The sequence below is a fragment of the Muscardinus avellanarius genome, assembly GCF_963383645.1.
Source record: "Muscardinus avellanarius genome assembly, chromosome: 9".
In the NCBI taxonomy this organism is placed as follows: Eukaryota; Metazoa; Chordata; class Mammalia; order Rodentia; family Gliridae; genus Muscardinus; species Muscardinus avellanarius.
The window spans coordinates 63,022,978-63,044,696 of NC_137795.1; the positions used below are offsets into that span (position 1 = coordinate 63,022,978).

At 37.8% G+C, this 21,719-nt stretch overlaps 1 pseudogene across 1 annotated transcript; it reads right to left on the minus strand.

Annotated features, from left to right (window-relative positions):
- Positions 1–3,894: 3,894 nt before the first annotated feature.
- On the minus strand, positions 3,895–5,247 carry LOC308266802 (microtubule-associated protein 1 light chain 3 beta 2-like; annotated as a pseudogene). Its single transcript has 3 exons — positions 5,226–5,247; positions 4,787–4,871; positions 3,895–4,305 (listed from the first exon to the last, which is right to left on the minus strand). The product of its transcript is annotated as a microtubule-associated protein 1 light chain 3 beta 2-like (transcript).
- Between the last annotated feature and the right edge of the window lie 16,472 nt (positions 5,248–21,719).

The window sequence follows — 21,719 nt, forward strand, 5'->3', positions numbered from 1 at the left end:
AGCAATGAACAACAAATACAACAGGGAACCCTAATTTTGCTTACAGAAAACTCGTATCAAGTAGTCTGTCAGCAATGAATTGAATTTTGTGTATTCTAAGTGATGCCAAGATATCCAAAGCAAAAATGTTCATAAGATATTTGGTAATAACAGACCTGGAGCCTAGGGAGGAGAGACTGGTAAATCTTCAGTATCAAGGTTATAAAATCATGACAATGCGTTGACTATGTCTGAAGACCTTCAACGTCAATAAGAGGCATCTGTCAAACAGATGAAAGGAATAATTCATTTCTTCCCTCATGAGGCTCACTCAGTGGAGAGTGAAGAGTTCATAAGAAACATTTGGGGGATGTTTTAGTTTATAAATGTACTAGTGGTCTTATCTTCCCCCTCTATCCTGAACTGCGATCTGCCTGAAAAATATTTTGCCTTTTTTTCTTTTGGGTTTTTCTTTTTGTTGTAATCTCCTTGTTATATTACAGGCATTTTTTAGCATCTTTTATAAATGTATTTCCTAATTTATCTCTTGGCCTCTACCTCTATTTTGTGCCTTTTTTCATTCAAACATTTTTAATTTGTGTTAAGTCAAAACTATCTGTCTTTCCTTTCATATAGTCAGTCCTCAGCAACATGCTAAGGACAATCATCCTTGCTTTAAGGCTGTAAATATATTCTCTCTTTTCCTTGTGCAACTTGTAAGGTTTGCATATTTAAATCATTAAACGACTTGAAATTTATTTTTTATTATGGTTCTAGTTATCTTTCTAACCTACTGTGTGTGTGTGTGTGTGTGTGTGTGTGTGTGTGTGTGTGTTACTGGGGATTGAACCCAGGGGCATTCTACCTCCAATATACACTCCCAGCCTTTTGATTAATTTATTGGTTTGGTTTGGTTTGGTTTTCTGCTGCTGCTGCTGCTGCTGCTGCTGCTGCTGCTGCTGCTGCTGCTGCTGCTGCTGCTGCTGCTGTGAAACAGTCGTGCTAGGTTGCTGAGAGGCTCACTAACTTGCTGAAGCTGGTCTAAATCCTGCAATCCTCCTATCTCAGCCTCTCAATACTGGTATTACAGGCATGCTCTACCATGCCCAGCCCCAAATTATTTTATTTGTGATATTTGTTGTCTAAATCTCTTATTAATTTTAAGTGCCCTGTTACCATATATTAAATATCCATACATATGTGCAGTTTCTGGACCTTTTATTACACTCATTGATTTCCATAGCTTTAGTTACTGTAAATTTGAAGTATGTATTGGTAACTATTTCAATTCCCTTGTTAATCTTATTTTCTCTGTACTTTCTAGACATTCTTTTATATTGATTTTTCAATATAGACAATTTGGACAGGTTTTCAAGATAAAGGAATAACTGGTTGATGTAGTTATTGAAATGTCATTAAATTTTGTTTTAATCTGAAGAGTTTTACAACTCTCAACTTCCTGTTCAGGAACATAAAAACACTATAAAATTGGGTGAGATATTGGTGGAAAACAGTTGAATTCAGCTTTAGCAGATTCAATTCTGTTTTAAGGTCCCAAGAAAAGCAAAGTAAGGAAAAACTGTATTTTATTATTAGATAAAGCTTTGGCCCTATATAATATTCAGGCCTCTGGTGAGCTAATTTGGACCCACTGGGGGTCTCCCTTTTGAGGCTCATCAGTGTGAACCCGCCTAGCATTAAAGAAGAAAACACCCTGCCTACATCATAAGCCATCAGTTCCCTTCATCCTGTCCCACTACACTCCTCTGCCCTCACCAGCAACCCAGAACAAAACCCCAACACTAAAACCTGGCATAGCAGTAGGATGGAGCGCCTTGCTCAGCAGCCCTAGAGAAAAGGAACTCAGGTAGATGGAAAGGGAAAGCACTTGTGTGCCAGTGGGAGAGGGCCCACGGAAAGATCAAGAAGATCAACAAATAAGGTCAAGCTTGCTGGAATAAGAGAGGGAGGGAGGGAGGGAGGAGGAGGGGGGGAGAGGATGAATAAGAATGAATGAGGGTCACAATGTTCCACCTATAAACAAAGATTCCAGCTCTTCCAAAGCTCCACCTTCAGGAAAAAGTGGCAGAGTTGCTACTTGGGAGCCCACTAAGTGTGTCTGCACCTTCTCCATTGGGTCTGGATGGAGACAGGTGTGACTGGTTCAGACAAATCTTCAGTATTCTTCATGTACATGTATTCTTTGTTAGGAACACTCCTGGGAAAATAGGAATCTATCACTACCAGAAATCATTACCCATATTCATTGGGTTCTTACTTTTTTACAAAATCTCTTAGGTCACTGAGGATATGACCTTGAAGGGGACACAGTCTCTTATTCTCTGTCATTCTAGCCTATGTAGTTAAAGGAGCTTCCTGAGCCAAAATCTCCCACCATAATTTATTGCCTCTCAATAGGCCCTAAGGCTAGAGGACCAACTGACCATGAAGTGAACACCCCAGAACTGTGAGCCAAGTAAACCTTTTCTCTTTTTAAGTTGATCATCTCAATTATTTTGTTATAGTAGCAGAAAGTTGAATAACACAAAGTGTTACAAAAAATCATTCAGTTTACAGTTCTTATTTTTTATACCATTTTTGAGAAAAATAAGTATGTTATTTTGAGGTGGTTAAATTTATAAATGTCCTCCTCCAAAAATAGTTTATAGTTCTGAGTCTTATTTAGGAAATTCCTCCCTATTCTGAGGTCATAAAATTTTTCCCTTATATTTTAAGGTTTTCCATTTTCCATTGATGGCCAGGATTCATTTAGTATTTATTTTTGTGCAAAGAATGAGGTAAGCACCCATTTTTACTTTTGTCCACAGGAGTAACATATTGACCTGGAACTAGAATTGCCAAATTTAGCAAAAAAAAAAAAAAATGAGCCAAGATGCCAAGTTTAATCCAAATGACAGATGACAAACGAGGACTATTTTAATATAGATATGTCCCATGCAATATTTTGAATAGTGTTATACTAAAAATTATTTGTTGCTTATGTAAAAATCAAATTGGACAGCAAATTCTATATTTTATCTGGCAACCCTACCTTATACTATTTTTGAGTAATCCACTCTTTACCTGTGACCTGCAATATCACTTTTGTCATCTTTTTCAGATTTTTATATTCTATATTCTCTTTTCTGTTATAACGTCTATATATTTTCTTAATTCTAATTGCTTAATAATAAGACCTGCTGCCTGGCTCCTCAAGTCCCCAACCTTATTATTTTTCTTCAGAACCATGACTAGTACTTGCAGACCTATGTTCCATAGTAAGAGTAAAACTGTACATTTTTGCCTGTCCATGTTATTGGGATGACTTCTGGTAGCTTCTTGTGAATCATATGAGAGGCTTGTTGTTTGAGATAAAATACACACACACACACACACACACACACACACATAGATCATAATAAGGAAATGTCTTTCTAGTCCTATTAAGAGATTTCTAAACCAGGAGTGGTGGCACGCGCTTGTAATCCCAGCATTTAGGAGGCTGAGACAGGAGGATCCTGGTTCAAGAACAGCCTCAGCTACTTAGTAAGGCATTTTGCAACTCAGTGAGACCCTGTTTCAAAATAAATAATAAAAAAATAGGGCTGGGGGTGTTTCTTGGAGGTAGAATGCCCCTGAGTTTCATCCCCAGCACCACAAAAAAAGGTATTTTATTGGTAAACTTCTCAAATGAGAAGACAAGATGCTGAGGTTAAATACTGTAGCTTTCCAAAACTGCATGCTCGCATGGAGCTCAGGTTCTGTGTGAAATATAAGACGCCTCCAAGGGCTGCTGGGTGGCATGGCTGTTCTGAGGACCTTGACTAGAGGAACCATCAGTCTGGTTGGTGACATTCGTTTTTTCTCCTTGGTGAGGGCTTAAAAAACTTGAGACACACAGTTCTAGTCCCACACCTAGTGCTCGGTGCTGAAGGTCTCCTGGGAGGTGCACATGGTGTACAGGAACTAGTCTTCATCCTTCTCACTCTCCTACACCTCTGCGATGGGTGTGGACACACTCACCATGCTGTGCCCATTCACCAAGAGGAAGAAGGCTTGGTTAGTGTTGAGCTGCAAGCGCCTTTAGTTATCTTGATGAGCTCACTCATGTTGACATGGTCAGGTATGAGGAACTTGGTTTTCTCCAGGATGGGCAGCACTGGGATCTTGGTGGGATGCTGCTCTCGGATGAGCCGTACATCTTTGACTCTTTGTTTGAAGGTGGTGTGCTGTTTGAAGGTCTTCTCTGATGGCACTGTGCAGGAGGCCCTGGGCTTGGGGTGGGGGGTGTTACTGGGATGATGATGACTTTCCTTGGAGCTATATCTTTAAAAAAAAAATTAAGCTGGTGCAGTGGCACATCCCAGTAATCCAATACCTGGGTAGCTGAGAGAGGAGGATCTGTGGATCTGTGACTTCGTGAGATACTCAGCAATTTAGAGAGACTCTGTTTTAAAAATGTTGTAAGTAGAATGAGGGATGTAGCTTTGAGGTAGAATGTCCCTGGGTTCAATCCCCAGGACCAAAAATAATAGTGATAAGTGTTATATGCGAGTAAAATAGAGCAGAATCAGTACCCTCCCCCCCCCCTCTCTCTCTCTCCCTCCCTCCCCCCCCCCTCTCTCTCTCTCCCTCTCTCTCTCTCTCTCTCTCACACACACACACACACTATGCCTCTTTTCAAAAGTCCCCTAAGAAAGAAAGATCTTCAGAGCATTAACAGTATCCAATTTTATTCCAAATCTGCCTTTTGCCAATGAAGAAGCTAAGTCCTGGGAAGACTAAGTGCCCACTGGAGTTCTAGTACCTGGTCTCCCCTGGCTGACAGCAGCCAGACACTGGGGCTGGGGGCAGCAGGTCCTTGTGGAGCCTGACTGGACACTCACTACTGTCTGCAGGTGATTGAGAGAGTTCAAATAGGCAATGACAAGCTGTCCTTTTCAATGTTCATTTTGGGCGGGAGAAGCAAAATGGCTTTAATTAATTCAAGAGGGATTTAGGTCAATAGTAAGAATTTCCTCAAAGAATGAATTCCAAGACAATAGGAGGGGCTGCCAAAGGAAGTTGAAAAAGAGCTTCCCCTGACACGGGTAAAGAAAGCGCTGGCTGCCACTTGTTGGCAGTGACTTCCTATTGCTAGGTTGAACCAGATGAAACTGTTGCTTTCTGAATTTTTTTTAACTATGAAAAGAGCAAATTTACCTATTTCAACCTAACACCTGGAAGCAATAAGGCTGGCTTAATACCTGAAAACATCTTGTCTTCCATTTTAACCTTTAATTTTATTTATCTCTACAGGATGTGTAGGGTGGAAATAGACTTATCTAAGAAGGTCAGGATTAAAAGCTTAGAAGAGAATTTTGCCTAAATTAGACTCTGTGTATGTAAAACACAGGATCACTGGCATTCTTATTGGTACAACCCATCATTTCAGAACTGATACGCTATCAATTATGTATAAAATGAAATGTAGTTGTTAGAACCCACAGTTTGGATGCCAAGTGTCTCTGTGGTTCCAGAGACCCTTCAGTGAGGTCTCTGGCAGTCAAGGTCTTCAAGCCAGAGTTGGTGGCAATGGCTCTGCTGAAGAGATTTGGCATACATGCAGATTGGGCAGGCAATCTCTTGCCCTCGATTTTGAATCCAACACCAACAGAAGAGCAGCTGTGCAGAAACGTTCCTGTGGTTTGCAGCCTTGGGTGAGTATTTATAAATTCCTGCTAAGCCTTGACATTACTTGTGAACTCTTCAAATCCAGGGAACTGCACTGCTCAACTCCTCTGTGATTTTTTTCTATGCAGCCATTCTCTGATCAGTTTCTATTCCAGGAGGTGTTACATTCCTGAGAACAGTTGAAACTGTTAAAAGAATAAGATTAATCACACTAAAGAAATGAGATATTTTTTCTCTCAAAAGACAATCTACAATTATTTATTTGCCTAGAAGGTGTACAAGTCAGAAGGACCAAGAACGAGCTTTCTGGTTTTGTTTGCTCGTCCTGATGTGACATTATACATCTGAAGGAGGTTAGACCCTGTACAGCTCCCACAAGTAAATCAGAGACCGTGCTTCAGCCATCTACAGTGCTCCTGAGGTCGGGGAATCATTCTTGCTGCAAGACTTTCCAAACATTCCATCCATTCCTCTTTACCCTTCTGAGTGTCATCATCACCTACTGTTATAACCATATAACTCGGCGTATAATGCTGTTAGAGCATGAGCGAACATCTTAACACCATGAGCTCTTTGATAAGCTTGGGTACTTTCCTTGTACATTAATATAAGAATAGTAACGTTTGACATAAAGAAAGTTTCTAGGCACCTGTTGCTTCACCTATTAATGAGATTTGACACTGCTACCCACAGTGCTGTTCTGAGGATTCAATGAGTAAAGTATTTGAAAGAACACCTAGCATAAATTAGACACTTCATGACTATCTGGTTGTTTCTGTCACTTTTTGTGTCAAACATGGTTCCTCTACTGGGCTGGGCACAAGGATGCTGAACTCATCATACTCCCCACCCCTCACACAAATACCCCAGGACTATGATCTCCATCCAGCCACTACACCTAGAAACCTCTGTTCAACCTAGACTCCTTTCTTTCATCACCTCTGTGTCTCACCATCCATCAAAGTCTGCCACTTTTAGGTTTACATCGCTTGAGTATAAAATCTACCAAGTTTACACTTTATGTCGACATATCTTCTGCTCCAAGCCACTTTTAGTGTCATTACCCCAGTTTGAGCCTAGTATACTGCAACCCCAATCTCAGAAAGTCAAGAGTTGAATGTTTTTTCTTGAAATACATGAAAGCTGGAGAGAAAACAGGAAACAAAAAGGACTTTAGATGAATGAGGAGAAGGACCCAAAAGATAGTGGAAAAGGAGTGGGGGAGGGAGAAAAGGAGGCTTGAGGAAGCAACAGTTTAAATAATGCTTTGTCCATATATGAAGACATCACTACCAATCTTTCTAACATGTATAGGGACTGGGCAGAAGCAGGGTAGGATTTGGAAGGAAATATACCAAGAGTTGTGTGCAAGTATGTTTGTATCTCTTTGGACCTCACTATGATGTACAATTATAATGCACCAATAAAACTATAAAAAACCAATTGCAGTAAGGAAAGAAAAAACAAAGAATGAGCCTGCATTTATTGGAAGGACTCTCTTACTTAGCTTTCTAGGGATACAATGCTCTTCGCAAACTTTTACTTGAAGTTTCATTTTCTAAATTTTTTTAACTGGTGAATTGTAGTCATACATCTATCTTAATGGGGTACAAGATGGTAGAGGCATACATGCACACATCACCCAATTAGCGCCTCCCCAATTCCCACCCCATTCTCTCCCCCTTCCCTCTTTCTTATGTTTGGCCTAGTGATTGACATTGATATATTTGTTAAAGAACATCATGTGAATTAGAGAATTTTCCTTTTCCCCTCTCCCATCCCCTCAGTTAAGTCACCTTATTTGCTCATCTATAGTATCTCCTTCTTTATCTAGAGTTCCTCTTATGACCCATTTTCTCCCTAGCTTCCGCATATTAGGGAGAACATCTGATTTCTTATTTTTTGACTGACTAATCTCACTTAGCATAATGTCTTCCAGTTCCATCCATTTCCCTGTAAATGACATAATTGTATTTTTCTTTATGGCTGAGTAGAATTCCATTGTGTACATATCCCATAGTTTTGTAATGCATTCATCTGTTGATGGACATCTTGGCTGGTTCCATAGTTTGGCAATGGTGATTTGTGCAGCTATGAACATAGATATGGATGCATTAGTTTGGCAGTTTGGTTTCTATTATTTTGGGTAGATACCCAGAAGTGGTATTGCTGGGTCATGTGGTAGGCACCATTCTTCTGAGGATCTCCATACTGTTTTCCAAAGTGGTTGCACTAATTTGCAATCCCACCAACAATGTATTAGAGTTCCCACTTCTCTACATCCTCACCAGCATTTGTTGTTGTTTGTGTTTTGAATGATTGTCATTCTAGCTGAAGTTAAGTGAAATCTCAGGGTAGTTTTGATTTGCATCTCTCTGATTGCTAATGATGTTGAGCATTTTTTCATGCATTTATTGGCCATTTGAATTTCTTCTTTCATGAAGTGTCTATTTAGTTCAGTGGCCCATTTTTGATTGGGTTATTTGTTTTCTTAGCAGTGAGTTTCTTGAGTTCTCTGTATATTCTAGATATTAGTTCTCTATCAGAGGAACAGTTGGCAAAAATCTTCTCCCATTCTGTCAGCTCTCTGTTGAGGTTCTTAATAGCTTCCTTTGCTGTACAGAGGCTCTTCAGGTTAATGTACTCCCATGTATTGATCCTCATTTTAATTTCTTGTGCCTTTGGGGTCTTGCTGAGAAAGTCTTTGCCTGTGCCTATGTGTTGAAGTGTTGTATTTATGCCCTCTTCAAGGAGCCCCAAGGTCTGTGGTCTGATTTCCTTATCTTTGATTTATCTTGAGTTGGCTCTTATGCAAGATGAGCAGGTAGGGTTTAGTTTAGTTCCTTTTTTATGTATATGGTTAACCAGTTTTGCTAACACCATTTTTTGAAGAGGCTATCTTTTTTCCAGCATATGTGTTTGGCCCTTTTGTAAAAAATTAATTGGCTGTAAGTGTGTGGATCTATTTCTGAGTTTTCTATTCTACTCCTTTGGTCTATGTGTCTGTTTTTATGCAAATATCATGCTGTTTTTGTTACTATGGCCTTGTAGTATAATTTGAAGTTGGGTGTTGTGATGCCTTCTGCATGGTTCTTATTGCTGAAAAGTACTTTGGCTATTCTGGTTTTTTATTGTTTCAAATGAATTTAAAGACTGATTTTTCTATATCTGTGAGGAGTGACCTTGGTAATTTAATGGCTTTTGCATTTAATCTATAGATCACTTTTAGAACTATGGCCATTTTAATGATATCTATTCTGCCTATCAATGAACATGGAAGATCTTTCTATCTCCTACAGTATTCTTTGATTTCTTTTTTTAATGTTTTATAATTTTCTTTGTAGAGGTCTTTTACCTCCTTGGTTAGGTTTATTCCTATATATTTTTTATGGGCTATTCTGAGTGGAAGTGTTTTTTGGATTTATTTTTCAGTGGATTTATAGTTGGTTGGCATACAAGAAAGATTCTGATTTTTTAAGACTGCTTTTGCATCCATACCCTTTATTGAATATTTCTTGATAAATAAAACATCTTTCCTCATTTTGTGGGGAAAAAAAACCATGGTTACAATTTGCTCTGTAAATTACACATCAGACAAAGTACCTCTCCTGTTTAAAACTATTCAATACCTTCCCATGGCATGCAGTGAGCTCCTGACATGTTCCCCAAGAACCACTGAGATCTCCCAAACCATGTCACAGCACTTCCTGCCTTAGGGCTTAGAATTCAACAAAATCACCACCTTCCCACCCTCCCACACACACACATCTGCATACTTCACCCTCCACCCTTGTTCATGGGGCCCGTCCTCCTGGAACACGTGTCCCCCAGAGGGTCTTCTCAAAGTTATACACCATCTCAGTCCTCAATAGAAACTTCTTCATAGACAACCCAGTACTGAAGACAGTGTGGCCCCAGCCCTGTGTACTCAGCTCTGCCCACCTCTCCTGCCGCACACCCCCCCAACTCCCCATTAGCTCATCCTCTCTCACCAAGCTCTGGCCACACTGGCCAGCTCAGGTTACTAAGCCAGGCAGCTTACTTCTGGCCCACAGCTTCCAGGACAAGCTTTTCCCTGCCCACATCACTCCTTTACCCTTTGTCTAATACTTCCCCATACATCAGACTTCAGCTGAATTTTTTCTCAGACAGGCTTTTCATGATCCCATTCTCATTGAAATCTTCCTTATCTCAGCACCAGCCATGTTCATTCACAGAAGTTATTGCCATTGTTTTTTATTTTTTTACTTTTTTATTTTTATTTTTTGGTACTGGAGATTGACTCCAGGGCAGTCTATTTCTGAACTACATCCCCAACCCTTTTTTAAATTTTGAAATAGAGTCTCTCTAGGTTGTTGAGGGTCTTGCTATGTTGCTGAAACTCTTTTCAAACCTATGATCTTCTTGTCTCAGCCTCCCAAGTACTGGGATTACAGGCATGCCCCTGACAATCAATCAATACCTATCTCTCTCTCTCTCTCTCTCTCTCTCTCTCTCTCTCTCTCTCTCTCTCTCTCTCTCTCATTTTCTCATACTTTAAGCTCCATGAGTGGCAAAATCAAGTTCAGGGATTTTTAATTTTCTTTTTTATTGGTTCATTGTAATTCTATATCTTAATGAGTAGAACCATAAAAACATACATGCAAAATGTACCTGGTGTGTTTTCTTCTCCATCCCACCCCAATCCCTCGCCCTCTCTGAACATAATATTAAAATTATTTTTGATAATTTCATATATGAACATAGCATTATTTGTTTTCTTTCATTAAGTCTCCCCTTTCACCTCCCCATCTTCTGCCCAAATGTCCTTCTACTATTCTACAAGTTTCTCCCCTCATTTATCTGAAGTCCTTTTTGTTCTCCAATTCCTCTCTAGTTTCCACATGAGTGAAAACATAATGTCCCTTTACTTTCTAAGACTGGCTAATATCCCTTAGCATAATATTCTCTAGTTCCATCCATTTTCCTGCAAGTGACATAATTTTGTTCTTTATGGCTGAGTAAATTCCATTGTGTGTACATATACACCATAGTTTTGTAATTCACTCATCTGTGGATGAACACCTAGGCTGGATCTATAATTTGGCTATTGTGAATTGTGCTGCTGTAAACATGGATATATATGTATATATCATTGGGTTTTGTTTTGCCTGTAACCTCAGCATTATAAAATGAAAAAATAATGAGTTGTACTTTCCATATTATTTTTAATTATCTGAATGAAGCCCCACTTCCTACACTAGTAGATGTTTCTTATGTTAAGTATTCAGCATCACATAGCATGATTGAATATATTTTATTAAGTGCCCAACAAATGTGTGTTGATTAAGAGATGATCGATTTATATCTATATTTACTCAAGATGCTTTCAGTTTTAAAAATAGCATACTCTTAGCCATTTTAAGTGACTTTATATTTCTGAAATTTGTCTTAAATAATATTTTCATTCAAATTGTTAAGAGACATGAAGGCATACATATTTCTTGGAAACCATCCCAACATATTTTGGAAATTCCAAATATCTGTGTTATTTAAGGGTTTATTGAAAACATTTAGTTTATTTGTATGCTTCTAGCTGTCCTGTGTTAACATTATTTTAGGTGACTAACCACTCTGGTGTCCTAAAAGTCTTCTGCTAAAAATTTCTGGCATTGAATACATTTTTCCACATGTTTTTTTTTTTTAATTTAACTAGTGTCATTAAGTTTACCAAATTGTTTATTGTACATTTTCCAACTCTATTACTATATTCAAAATTGTTTGTAGTTTATTTTTGAAGTCCTAAAATGGCATACTTAAATCTAGATACTATTCCAGTGACTAATCTGGGACTGAAGTTCAAAGAATGGGGGGGGGGTGCTCTTTCTAGATTTTTACTTTGAGAAAAGAAGAAAAAATGATGCAAACTATTTCAACAAGAGATTATTGAAGCAGTATGCACAATTAAATCCTGAGTATGCAAACAAAACCAAAAGTTACCATGATGAAATTAAGAGTCTTCATTTAGTTGTCTTCCAGCAGCTGGAGTTACTGTCCATCCCAGACACACTTGTTTGCAGCTGCAGTTGCAATCTGCTTTCCAACAAAGCATCTGATTAATTCCTGTTCCCTTCTGCCCTCACATGTAGATTATTAGTTCCACAATTATTCTGCTTGGCCTCCATTTGGGAAAATAGCTAACAGTTGCCTGAACTCTTGAACATTTCACTGCCTTTGAAAAATCTCATTCCACTCTGCAAACCCCTTGTTTTATTTATTCCTCATACATGCATCTTTAAAATATTATTTTCAATAGATATGTCAGTTCAAAGAGCTCAAGAGCAAAGAATGTTATGCTTCTTTTTCTCTCCTTTTAGACTTCTCTCTTCAACTGAAAATAGAATCATTTTAAAAACCCATAATATTAAGATTTCAGAATTACTAGTTCCAGCATGGAATGGCTCTCTTTTCTAATTTTCCTTAAATATTTCCCTTGAAAAAAAGAAATTGATATTGGCTAAGAAGGGGAGTGATCTACATGCAAATTTTCTAAAATACTAAACTTGTAATATTCAACATTATCAACTACTTAATGTTTCTGTGTTATTTCCAAGTAAAAAATTCAATTCATTTACTAATAAGGGTTGTCTTGCACACATGAAACCAAAATTAATTTTCAGAATTTGTTACAATATAATGCCATTTTGGTTCAGGATAGTGTATAAGTAGATACATAATTTTGTAAGCACAAATGATAAAAAAAACTGTTGTTTTTTTTTGTGTGTGTGTGGGTATGTGTGTGTGTGGTACTGGGGATGGAACCCAAGGGCATTGTACCCTCGAGCTATACCCCCAGCCCTATTTTTTAGTCTTTTTATTTTTGAAACAGGGTCTCACTGAGTTACAAAGGGCCTCACTACATAACTGAGGCTGTCCTCAATCTGCAATCCTCCAATCTCAGCCTCCTGAATGCTGGGATTACAAACTTGAGCCACCATGCTTGGCTTCTGTTTTGTTACCTTAAAATATTTGCATCTTTATTATATAATTTTGTTTTTTTAATACAGTGATGGAATGCTTACCTAGCATGTCAAAAGCCCTGGGTTCCATCCTCAGCATGACAAAAAAAAAAGGAAAAGTAAAAAAAAAAAACCACAAATCCTCAAGAGATAAATAGATAAAGTTCATATAATGAAAAATTCACAAATAACTCAAAATGGATCCAAGATTATGTGCAAAGATGTTCTCAAGAGGGCTTATTAGTAAAGTGAAAAACAGGAAATCACCTAAATTAAAAAACTGGAAAGTGAGAAATAGCTAAGATAAAGAATGCAATTATATTGTTATTTAAAACCATGTCTGAAAGAAATTATTAATAATCTAAGAAAAGGATTCTATTATGTAAAAGTATAGAGTAATAAAAAATTAAAATGTGCAATTATGTACAATGAAATCACAATTCTGTCACAAATAAATATATAAAAATTAAAATTTGTAAAGAGAAAACAATGACTTATCAACCTTTTTCTCCATCATGTTCATTTGGTCATAGTATCCAGAATTCAGCTGATCCAACTTACCATATTCCATAATAATTCATAGATAGTAACTTTATATATAAGTATCATTTTACAAATAAATGCATGTTCTATACTAACTGAACTATATGCAAAATAATATTGGGATGTGAGTGTAATTTGTAAATCGATGAGGAAGACTTGATAGAACTATTTATACATGACATCAGAACTGGGTGCTGGAATTGTAGGTCCTATTTAATTCTTCATGCTTTTCCATATTTTCTAAGTTTTTTTGCAATAGGTATCATTTTTCCAGTGAGGAAAAATAAGATTATTACAACAAATTCAGATATTCTAAGTAGTGTAAATTAACAAGACTCTAAATAAGACAGATAAAGAAAAAACAGTAGAGTATTGGGAGGGGAGTGGCCAAGAGGAGGTTTGGGAAGGAAACAGACCAAACAATGTAATGTGCATAGATGAAAGTATCACTGTGAATCTCTATATTGTGTATAATTATAATACACCAATAAAATTTTTCTTATTTCGGGTGTGGTGGTGCACGCTTGTAATCCCAGCATTCGGGAGGCTGAGACAGGAGGATCGCGGTTCGTGGACAGCCTCAGCTACTTAGTGAGGCCCTTTGCAACTCAGTGAGACCCTGTTTCAAAATACAGAATTAAAAATAGGGCAGGGGTGCAGTTTGGAGGTAGAATGCTCCTGGGCTCCATCTCCAGTGCTGCAAAAAAAAAAAAAAATTAAAGACAAAGAAAAATTAAGTCATTTGCATAATATGTCAATATAAATTAATCCTCATCAGATGAACATTGGCATTATATCCACAAAACATCAGATAATTTTCATATGGTATATTGGTTTCCTGTGCCTGCTATAACAAATTGTCATAAATATGGTGACTTAACAGATATTTATTCTTTCACAGATTTGGATGGCAGGAGCCAGAAATCATTATTAGTCTGTCCACATTGCTGCACTCCTTCTAGATGCTCTGAGGAGAATTCATTCCTGGTCCCCTGTCTCCTTGCATTCCTTGGCTCATGTACACATCACTCTAATCTATCTCTCCCTGGTCACATTGCCTCTGCCTTCCTCTTAAAAGAATTCACCTGCTTGCATTTAGGGCCCATCCAGTAAGCCTAAGATAAGCTCCCCACCTCAAGATCCTTAAATGAATGGCATCTGCAAAAATCTTCCTTGCTATACAAAGTAGCACTCCTAGGTTTCAGAGATAAAGATGTGAATATCTTCAGTCAGCATATTTGTATCCTTCAAAATTCACAGGGACAGGGCTAGGGAATATAGCTTAGTGCAAAAGTGCTTGCCTAGCATGTGTGCATTTCTGGATTCAACTTCCAGCACTGTAAATAAATACAATAAAACTCACATGGGCAATAAATGTGTTATCAAAATATGATATATGCATGCCATAGAAAATTATTCAGCCTTAAACAGAAAAAAATCCTGACATGTGTCACAGTGTGGATAAATTATAAAGACATTATGTTAAGTGAAATAAGCCAGTAACAAAAGGAAAAAATTGTATAATTCTGTTTATACCCAAGGCCTAGAGCAGTCAAATCTGTAGGTACACAAATAAAAATGGCGGTTGTCAAGGGCTGGGGGAGTGGGAGGAAGGGTGGAGTTAGTGTTTAATGGGTACAGAGTTTCAGTTTGGGAAGAAGAAAAATCCTAGAATGGGTGGTGTTAAAGGCTGAAGAACAATGTGAATGTACTTAATGCCACAGAATTGTACATTTAAAACTGTTTAAATGGTAAATTGTATGTTATGTTGATCTTACCACAATTAAAAAAGATTGTACTGAGTTTCTATATACCCTTTAACTAGCTGACTTTAATGTTAACATTTTACATAACCATGGTACAATTATCAAAAGGAAGAAAGGAAGATTGCTACAAAACTACTAACCAAATTATAGTCAGATTCCAGCAGCTCCACTAATGTCTGTCTGTCTGCCTCTCTCTCTCTCTCTCTCTCTCTCTCTCTCTCTCTCTCTCTCTCTCTCTCTCTCTCTCTTTCTCTCCCTCCCCCTCCCTCCCTCGCCTTTTCTCTCTTCCTCTCCCTCTCCCTCATGTTTCCTACCCCTCCCTCCCAGGATTTGGCACATAGAATATTTTTATAACAAAAAATGTAAATCCCTTATAAAAGAATTTTCCATTTGGCTTTTTAAAAATATAAACCCTATAATTGTATTTAAAATATCTTCAAACTGACCAAAAAAGGCTCAGGAACTTATCTGGTGTGTAAAGCAAGTATGTCTTATTTTATACAATAGAATCATGGCTGATAACAAAATGCAGACTGCTGGCTCAGAGGATGTTATCAGTTAAGGTAAATTCTAACTAGAATTAAATAAAATAAAATTTAAAACTTAAAATTAAATAAAATAGCTTTCTATTTCTCTCTCACATAGAAGTCAACAGGTAGGTGGGCCAGTGATGATTGGAAAATCCATGATGTCAGGATGTCAAGCTGCTTCTACCTTATTCTACATGCATTGCTTTTATTTAAAAAAAAAAAAGTGTTCCATGATAGCTGTTGGCACTCCAGCCTTTCCATCCACATTCCAGACAGCAAGATGAAAGAAGGGAAGAAAGGCTTCCCCCTCCCATTTAAGGACACTATCCAAAAATTGCACTTCTATTTACTTTCATCAGCCAGAACTGAGTCATAGACCACATCTATTTGTTAGGGAGGTTAGGAACTGTAGTATGGATTTTGGGTTGCCTGGGGCCTACAAAGGGACAAACAAACAAAAACAAAAACAAAAAACATGAGAGTTAAATTACTAAAAAATGTAGAGGGCGGATATTGGAGAACAAGTATTCTCTGCAATATGAAGCATTCTTCATTCTGGACTAACAGGAAACTAGAGTCTGGAGAAAATACTGAGCAATTTTTTTTCTCTGCCTTATCAATAAATCTGTGCCTTCATTACACAGAAGTTAAGGCAAAATATGTTATCTCCTCTTGTCTGGGAGCTGGAGGTTTTCCTAGAGCACGTATGAACTGTTGAACTATGATCACTGAGTCTTTATCTTTAGACAGAACATTGGTCTATTCAAAATATATTTAATAAGCATCTGCAATGTTACAAACCACAGACCCAGAGCTATGAACAACAAGAAGTTATTTTTAAAAAATAAAATAAAATGTGCTATGTAACCAGCCATGGTTTCACACACCTATAATCCCAGTTCTTGGGAGGCTGAGACAGGAGGATCCCAGGTTATATCCATATAGTAATATATCACTATGAATTTTACTATCATATACAGAGAGGGAGGAGGAAGGAAAAGGGGGCTTTGGGTTAAGGGAAAAAAACAAATAATATCATGTGCATGTAAGAATATATCACTATAAAACTGACTATCATGTATAATTATAATGCACCAGTAAAAATTAATTTAGAAAATGAAATAACTTCCCTATAATCCAGAAATATTACTTTAAAGAAGTTAATATTTTTTGTGTGTGTGGTACTGGGATGAAACCCAGGGGCCTTCTACCTCTGGGCTAACACTCCCAGACCTATTGTATATTTTATTTGGAAACAGAGTCTCACTATGTTGCTGAGAACCTCACAAGTAGCTGAGGCTGGTTTCCAACCTGTGCAATCCTCCTGACTCAGCCTCCCAAGTGCTGGGATTACAAGCGTGCGCCACCATGCCCAGCTAAGAGTTAAGATTTTTAAATGAGTGATAATAAATATGACAAAAGTAAACTGAAAGTTGGATCTGCCCCTTCCCAGTACCCTTCCACATCAGAATGTAGTTTTGGTGACTACTTAATAGCAAGGTTTCCATCCAGTGGATTGAAACCTATGGTAAATTAGATGCCTCACCCAATCAGTCTTTAATACTTGCCATCTCTCTCTCTCTCTCTCTCTCTCTCTCTCTCTCTCTCTCTCTCTCTCTCTCTCTCAGCTCAACATGGGGAAAGTTCAGCTTGTATCCAACTCTTGAACCTTTCTTTCAGAAACCTCCCCCCCCCCCACCAACCTGCACCCTACGGGCCCTCACCATGATATCCTTCCTCACCCCATAGGTCTCCGTGGAAATGAAACCACTGTTCCTCTTCACCAAAAAACTGGGCTTGAGCTAGTTTCCAGAAATCACATTTTCTAAAATAATTTTAACCTCTTCAAGAAAACAATAAAAAAAATACAGAGGGACCATTAAATATGTTTTAACTATTAACAGAGGTAGGCGGATGTTCATTCTCTTTATCTGTATGAAGAACTTCCCTTCCCGACATGGAGTCATGTTCACTTTTCTCAAGAGGGAATAAAATGTTCTCTGTAAAAGCACAACCTTTTCTTTCCCAGTGCTCTGGACCCATGCCAACATAACAGAAACAGCCAAAGAAAGGGCTGTGATAAGTTCCACAGGTGCCAGGGGAATGTTATCAGAGGAAATCATCTTCCTCCCTGTGACAAGATGTGCACATCCTCAGCATGCACACACAAAAATCGGTGCCCCCGAGGAGTAGAAATTCATCAAATACTCAGTGGGGAATTGTGCACAAAACAGCAATGGAAACCAGTGGGAACACAATTTTATTAACTCCAGAAAGTTGTACCAATTGGGTTCTTAGGAACAGAGCCCAGATTGATGTGCCTGGAGACAAAGGACTTTTCGTGACAAATGTGATAAAATGTGGGAGAAAAACTGTGTTTCTTCACTTAAGACTCCACTATTAAATTTGGGGACTGTTTCAGTTTCTAAAATACAGTCTTTATACTATCTACGGGGCCACAGCAGGGAATCATGTTATAACAAAGACTCAGATGTAATGCATACTACAACTTGGAGGTGCAAAATTTTAGAAATGCAATCTCCTTCATTTTGTCTGTAACTAAACGAGTCTTTATTGCCTGCTGGGTACCAGGAAAGAAAAATAAACGTCCAATCTGGTGGAGGTGCCACTTAGTTTCTCCAGGAAAGAAAACTCAGGCTTTTAGCCCTTTTCTGTTATTCAAGATGCATCCAAGGGCCTGGCACCAGGTAGACCTGTCTGCAGGTGGTCAGGTACAGTGTCCTCTGCCACCTCGGGGCTCTGGGGCAATATCTTTTGTTCTCCCACTGGTACATATGGCAAAAATCTGTGACTACTGTGATTCAAGGTCTGTTTTTTTGTCATTGTGTTTTGTTTAATTTACTGCTTCCAACTTTCCAATGGAAATTTTCATACTATAGCCTAAGAATGAACAGATATACATTCTGGCTTTGGTTTCCTAAGCTATTTTCTAATAATACAAAAAGTTCAACCTGGGAACAGTCCCATCCAAAGGGAATATGCATATCTTGACAATAGTTCATCAATTTTTTGGCTCCCATAATTATCTTCTGCCTAGAATTTATTCAAGAAAAATATCATTATGGAACTTTTCTGTTCCAATTGATTCTTTCATTGGCGATTTAAGCAATGATCATGGAGACATAGAATAGTAGAGCTGGAAGAAGCTAATCTATATTGTACAGGACTGAAGAAAGTAAGGCTGGTTAACTTAAGCAACGTACTCAAGGCCACCTAGTTAGTTATTGGCAGCACTGGAATTTGAATCCAAGACCCTTGACTCTTAACTATATCACGAAAGCTTGAGAGATGCTTTTCTATTTTTCTGCATTGTTACTCATTTGCCACAAATTAAATTGGAGCCTGTATTTTTACTTAGAAATAATTAAAACGTTAATGTCCATATCATTATTCTCTTTCCTAAATAGCCAAATTGGGATACAAATGGCCTTCGTTAATATGAATTAATTAAAAGTCTTTAACTTTCATACAAATCTCTAAAACCTGCACAGTTCTGAATCAGCATGAGAAACAGATGCTGAGCTTTTCTCCTGGGTCTTAGTATTCTGTCTTTGGAAAGCTTTATTTCAAGCAAAAGTTTGTTGGTTTCGTTTTTGTTTGTGGTGCTGAGGATTGAACCCAGGGCCTCACACATGATACACAAGTGCTATGCCACTGAGCTATATTCCCAGCACTTTTCAAATTTTATTTTAAGACAGGGTTCTTGCTAAGTTGCCCAGGCTGTCCTTGAACTTGTGATTTCTCTTCCTGAGCTTCAAGAGTAGCCGAGACTATAGGCATACACCACTACACCTAGCCTTCAAGCAAGGGTTTTATTTTTATTTATTTTTGGTGGTACTGGGGTTCCTGGAAGCCCTTCTACCTCCGGGCTACACTCCCAGACTTATTTATTTTTTATTTTTTGGAAACAGGGTCTCTTAGGCCAGCGCGGCTGGCTTTGAACCTACGTGATCCTCCTGCCTCTGCCTCCCAAGCACGGGGGGATTCCAAGCGTGCGCCACCACGCCTGGCCTTCAAGCGAGGGTTTTAAATGACATCAAATAAACTATTTTTAAGAATTCTCTTCTTCACAATTAAAAGAAAATTCCCCAAAGAAAATATTAATATCAACTGATAATTGACTAATTCCAAGTCACAATTACACTTTATTTTATATTTTGTATAGGTCCAAGAACATCACTACCTGATGCCAATGTTAAAATTCTCTTGAGAACCCCCTACAGCTCTTGTCTGCAGCCATGTCTGTACATTTTTTCCCCCTATGGATAGGACTTTTTTTTAAACCATTCACAATAGAAGGTATTGTTCTTTGTAGCTAGTCAAATTAATTATTTGAGCACCCCAGGATGTACAACATGAAAGAAGAGCTTTATAGATAATCAGGGCACTATATAATATGCCATGGTGAATTATTGACTCTAATGAGAACATCTCTAAAAGCCTAGAATCTCAAGGGTGCAGACTGACGGATTGGGAGGAGGGGTTCATATATTAAATCAATAATTAGGAAGACAGAAGGAAGAGAGACAGATTGGGCAAGAGATTTCTGAAAATTGAACACTTGTCATCTGTGTATCTCCCTCGCTGATGATTCATTAAATGAAGATTAACTTCAGTGACGTATTGACCAACATGCCAATAAATCCTGAACTATTGCATTTGCGATGCATGAACTAGACAAGCCTGGATGTATTGCCAAGGGACTTGACTAAATGGGATATGATTTAGAGAAACTCATGAGCATATGTAAGTATTGTGCTAGCTACAGGTATTCTGCATTTATATTTATCAATTCAGTGACTGGATGTGAACACTTCCTGGGTTGAGTATTGTGGTAGGTTGATAGGGAATATAAAAGAAGCAAATAGTTTTGTTTTGTTTCAGAAACCAAACAGATGGATAGTTATAAAAATAATCTCAGGAAAGGACTTAAAGTAAGAAGCCCTTTCCAACTTTTTGGTAAACTGGAAAACATACAATTAGCTTAAGAATTATGTTTTTTTCCTCCCTTTGCAACTCAGTGAGACCCTGTTTCAAAATAAAGAATAAAACATAGGACCGGGGTATAATTCAGAGATAGAATGCCCCTGGGATCAATCCCTAGTACTTACAAAAAAGAATTAAGGTTTTTTTTTTCCCTAACTTCACTCTAAATTACATTAAAGTGAAAAAAACAACCTTGAATCTTTTATATTCTCAAATTTCAGATGGATTGCTTTTCAGAATGATTTTTATACTCAAAATTACACATGTATCTTTTTTAAAGGAGTTTACAGTATATTTATGAATACCAAATATATAAACATGTTGTTAACTCAAAATAATTTGCCTATTTCTAAAAACACCAATACAATTATTTATAACATAAAATTGTATCTTTTACCTCATCTCAGTCTGTCTCATGCTCACATCTCACCAAAGTAAGCTTTCTTTAAAAATAGATTGCTTCAGGTCTTGCCCTACATTCTGCCAAAAGGGCAAAGAGATGGTATAAGTTTTGTGAAACATGACTAAGATAAGGAAAAGTGTAATTATAGACTGCAGTGAATTTTTCAGAAGTACTCTCAAGATCGCTTAGGTATATTGTATTAAAGGCTTTTTGACTGCATAAGTCAAATGTGGAAGAGTGATGTTTTAGGCCGTCTCTCAAAGAGACTTAATTGGTTAAGGTCCTGGAACATGGACCTTACAATATTCAGCTAAGAGTAGTAGAAAAAATCCCTCACACACACACACACACACACTCTCTCTCTCTCTCTCTCTCTCTCTCTCTCTCTCTCTCTCTCTCTCTCTCCATATAGATAGATAGATAGATAGATAGATAGATAGATAGATATAGAGAGAGAGGGAGAGGGAGATAATATATATTATATATAATAGAACTATATATAGAACTATATACATAACAATATAACACACATACACACACACACACACACATATATATATATATATAATGTCTTAGGGAAATAAGAAAGTGTTATGAAATCTTCCATTTTTCAATATTTATGGCAGTGCCATGAGGGTTGGGAATGGTCCTCCAGATGTTCAGGACTTGTTGGAAGAGGTTCACCCAGCTTTATTCAGACCACCTGCAGTTCTCACCAAGAACAGGATCAGCCAAAGAATTTGCTACCACCAACACATTCCAAGAAGTAGTCAGCACAGCGTCAAGATTTATCTTGCTCCCAAGCCCATTCCTTTAATGC